Here is a 5,280-nt window from a genome sequence, read left to right as displayed (position 1 = left end):
CCACCAGGTGTGGTGAGAATAAAGAATACAGCAAAACAGAAATGCTTTTTACTTTGGAAGATCATCGCTGCCCAGAGGCCACCCCCACCACCAGTGGATCATTTCCATTCAAAGCTGTTTGAGGTTGCTGGAAATGCAAAACTGTACACACAGTCTAGTTCTGCCAGCCCACCTAGGTGTACAGATGAGCAGATCATCTCTCAGACACCAGACAACAACCAAACCCATTGCCATCGAGTCTACTTTAATTCATAGCAACTGAATAGGATGGAGTAAAAGTGTCCCATGGGCCATCCAAGGCTATAATCTTTACAAAAGCAGACGAGCTCATCTTTCTTTCTCAAAAGCAGCTGGTGGATTTGAACCACCTAACTGAACGTTACCAGCCAATTTCATAACCATAGGAGAGCCAGGGATCCTTGCATTCTGATTGCTCAGAGGGTGTGCCTCTAACAGGGCAAGGATTGAGCAAAATGCTGAAGTAATCTACATCCTCCACTTGAGACATCAACCGTCTTGTCAAAATGACAAGATAAACTCACAGGAAACAAAGCCCAAAGTTCCCTGAGGGGCCACATTCTGATATTATTAATGCCCATTTGAGGAGCTGAGCCATTTGATAGATATTTATTGAACACGTACCACATGGTGTATTCCAAATACTAGAGAGAGAACCACTAATATGACAGCTTTATTACGACAACTTTCCTCCTTAGAACTTAAATTCCAATAGAAGGGATTGAAAACCTTCCACTAATAAATGATGCAGACCTGTCAAAACGTTCATCAAAGTTCATGGAGTCAATGCGGACTCAGAGCGACCCTGCCGGACAAGATTAAACTGCCCCTGTGAGTTCCTGAGATTGTAACTCTTTGTGGGAGTAGAAAGCCTCATCTTTCTCCTGATATGTGGCTGATGGTTTCCAGTCACAGGTCAACAGCCCAGCAAGTAACCCACTAGGCTACCAGGGCGCCTCTAAAATGTCCAAAATGTTCATGAATCTGCTTTATTCAAACTGAAGCCCCAAATGGCTACCATTCACTGGCCAGCACTGCAAGGAGTTTTTAACCAGATCCTCTCATTAACTCCTTACAACACTGGTTAGTATCCTGACCTGGTAAAGGATGTTGTTTAACGGTACTGGATATAAGATTCTTTTTTCAACAGTTTTATTGGCATATAATTCACATATCATACCATTCGATAGCTCATTCACTTCAATAGGAGTGAATCAGTTTTGGAACATTTTCTACATTCTTATACTCATCATTATTAGCTCTCCATTTCCCCCCAACCTCCCCAGCTGTACCCCAATGGAACCATTAATCCAGTTAACTGTCTCTATAGATTTACTGCTCCTGGTGGCACAGTTGGTTCTGTGTTGGGCTGTTAACTACAAGGTCAGCAATTCGAAGCCACCAGTTGCTCCATGGGAGAATGACCGGGATTTCTACTCCCCTCAAGCGTTAGTCTCAGAAACTCACAGGGCCAGTTCCAGTTGGCATCTATTAGAGGGCAGTGAATTTGAGTTTGCATTTCATACACAGAAAAAACATCTTTAAAAAGCTAACAGGAATAACAATGAAAAACAGGTGAAAATCTCGATCCAAAAGAAAACAAAAAAATTTAAACAGAACAAATTTAAATGGATCATAAGAGAGATTAAATGATAGGGTGTGAAATTTTAATCTAACTGCACCTTAAACAATCCCCTTCCCAATACATTCTGCATGATTAGCCAGGCTTATTCATATCCCTGGTCCATGATCAGAGAGGATTTACCAGGGACTTAATTCAAGTGCATTTCTCCTTCATTTTTATTTAATGAAACAGATTTAAAATGGGTCAAAAGGGAGATCAAATGATAAGATAGTACATTTTGACCTAACTATGCCTGCTTTAATTGACTTTTTAATATTCTCTCTCTCTCTGATAACAGGGCTATTCACATCCCTCAACTGTAACTGAAAGGGATTCACCAGAGGCATAATCCTTGTGTGAACCCTGCAAATGGAATTTGGGTTTCCACTGTCATGCAAAGCCTGCAAAGAAGAATATGGATGAATTGTCTCACCTCTTATCAAAACTTCTCTAGCTTTATTACCTATCAGCTCTTGTCACACCTCCAGGATTCTGAGTGAAATGTCCATGTCAATGAATGCATGACCCCTTGGGCAAGATAATAATGCTAGCTTAAACTTTCAAATTGTAAATTAAGACTATTCTTAATCACACCGCAAGCTCTGATAGAGCTACTGGGTATGCATTAGATTGCTAACTAAAAGGTTGATGTTTCAAACCCACCAGCCACTCCAAGAGAGAAACACAAGGTTTTCAGCTTCTGTAAAGATTTACAATCCAGGAAACCCTGTGGAGGATTGCAAAGGCAGTGACTGTTTTTCGTTTGGGGTTTGGTTTGGGCTCTTCCCCGAGGAAGAATAAATTGAACAAGGAAGGGCATAGCCACTGTGATTCTATATCTAGTGTAAGAATAGTTTCCACTCATTCTAGCTCTTCCTGTCAAAATCAAGGGCAGTGCCGAGGCAGAAAACAAATGGTGTGTATTCAACAGACTTGAGATCACGTACTAGTATGATCTTGGGAAAGTTACTTAAACTTTCTGAAACTTAGTTCCCTCCTCTGTAAAAAGAAAGCAGATGCCTTCCAAATTCAATGAAGTAGACATTGTTTATGTAACAAGCTCAATACATGACAAGCACAAAACCATTTGTAGTTGTAGCTACAGCTACTGCTAGGTTTCTGGGGAGGTTTCCCTCAGTTCTTGCTTCTCGACACTGAAAGAATTCACACAGCAGAAGCGCTTTTGTAATTCAAGTAATTTTTATGAGGGAAAGGGAAGTTTCAGTTTTACAGTCTCAGAAAGTACACACACTTTCCCTGGAAAGGGTGCAAGGCTGCATGGCAGGCCATGGGAAAGTTCGTGTCTGAAAATGTCCGTTTGGGGGGAGCACGGAAAAACACTTGGAAGGAATACTGGACCAGGAGCTTGGAACCAAGCAAGTGGAGCCAACAGTAGGAAAATCCCCAGAGGCCTAGACAATGTGGGTCCTAAGTGGGCCTGCAGGTGCTTATGCTCCACGCTAGCGAGAGAGATTCCCACCCTCAGCTTGCAGAGCACAACTGTACAAGAGAAGAACGCAGCCTGCCAGTGGCCTGCTTTTATCCCCTCCTACCCCAACTGGCTGGACAGGCGTGCTTGAAGCTATTGGCTGATTTTATTGGCTAAGTTTAGGCTCACCTGTGTGATGTCATGTGTCTAGTGCCTCATCTGTGTGCCCAGGTGGACCTCCCATCTGGGCCTAGGTGACTTGGGTCTGAACATGCTCAGTTCTGGGTTTTCCCATAGGTGTTTAACTAGTGTGCCTGATTTCTTTGCAACATCTCATTTTTGTTTAACGTAAGCATTTGGTGGACACAACCCCCTTTATCCCTAATTTAGCTATCTTTCACTACTATCACTGGTAACCGTCATCATAAGTGAACAGAGAGAGAATCTTTCTTCAATAACATTATTTTTGCCTGTAAGTTGCTTAAAAATATATATTTAAGTATGAATCATATATATATATATACATATATATATGCATTAATCTATACCTAGGGGTTATTGGGTAACATTTAAGCCGTATAATTATATATCCATATTCTAGATATTGATAAAGTTGTGCCTTTCAGATTTTTCATTTTATTTGCACCAGAACATGCATTAGTTAACATAAAGGGTGAGGTATAATACGAAATATCAACTTGTCAAAAAAGATTCACAAAACCAGAGATCTTCCCTCGTATTAACACTTATTAGTAATTTCAAGCACACAAGTAATTGTGAGGCAGGCACAAGCAAAGCAGAGTGGTCCCAGACCCATAGCAGTCCTTCTTGCTACATCAGAATATGTGTTGAGCTCGTTATGGCTGTATCACTTACGCAAAAGGGTGCTGATAAGATCACTACATAGCTCCATTTTTATATTCAGGTGGCTATAGAGAGTATAGCTACATGACACTTTCCAGGGAGCCATGAATCATAAATATATAGATTACACATTTCTTTATCATAAGCAATCTTATGCAGACCAGGAACACCTTGCTAAAGTATCTTATACATGAGGGCTTGCTTGTTAGTAAACTGCCATTAACGGCCTGCCAGGAGGTCTTTTAATGGCATATTTAGAAAAGATTTGACCAGATTATTTATTTTCCTTATTCTTTTTCTGGGTACCTCTGAACACCTCTCCCTAAAGGAGTGGACAATATTGCGGGCTAACTTTAACTATCTAATCCAATACATTTTCATTGGTTACATGAGCGGTGCTCCAAGAATGTGGGTGGCTCAAAGACTGACAGGCACTACTGCCCTTACATAAAGGAGGTACAAGAAATATTGATAAGATATAAAGAAATTGGAAATTTTGCCCATTGAGAGTTGGGATACAAAATAGTACGCTGCTGTGAAAACATTTCAATGGCTCCAAACAGTGTTAAGCATAGAACTTTGACATGACCCAGAGATCCAGTTTTAGGTACATATCCCAAATACTTGAAAGTAAGGATGCAAACAGTCACATGTACCCCAGTGTTCATCACAGCATGATTCACAAAATCCCAAAGGTGACAGCAATCTAAATATCCCACACATAAGTAGATTGATAAAAAAGTGGTATTACAGATCCAAGTAAACTGAAATCCTTGAGAACGTCCATCCTTTTATTCTATTTATCATCATATTACTTATTGGCCCAGGTATGAGGATTTTTTTTCTTTAAAAGTTGGTGATGCCAGATTATTCTTCATATAGTCCAGCTTCTTGGATTATTTGCTCAACATCCAGATTGAGTATAGTAAACGGATACAACCCTGACATGCACCTTTGCTGATTTAAAATCATGTAGCATCCCCTTGTTCTGCTCCAATGACTAGCTCTTTAACTGTGTACAGGTTCCACATAAACACAGTTAAGTGTTCTGGAATTCTCATTCTTCGCAATGTTATCCATAATTTGTTCTGATCTACACATTTAAATACCTTTTCATAATAAATAAAATGAAGGTGGAAAATGGTGTGGTTATTATGTTTGACTTCCTCAAGCTACACAAAGGAGAAGTGGAGATCAATTCCACAGCTGTCCAAGAATGATTCCTATGAGGCAGAGTTCAACATGTCTCTACTATTGTTCAATTGTGAACTGCCTTCACACTATGATGACACCAACCATCCTCCCATGAGACTTTACTTTCTTCTGGGCTTAACAATCCATTTCA

The sequence above is a fragment of the Echinops telfairi genome, unplaced genomic scaffold (genome assembly GCF_000313985.2).
Source record: "Echinops telfairi isolate 266 unplaced genomic scaffold, ASM31398v2 ScPeMD7_4;HRSCAF=17, whole genome shotgun sequence".
In the NCBI taxonomy this organism is placed as follows: domain Eukaryota; kingdom Metazoa; phylum Chordata; class Mammalia; order Afrosoricida; family Tenrecidae; genus Echinops; species Echinops telfairi.
This window is presented reverse-complemented; position numbering follows the sequence as displayed.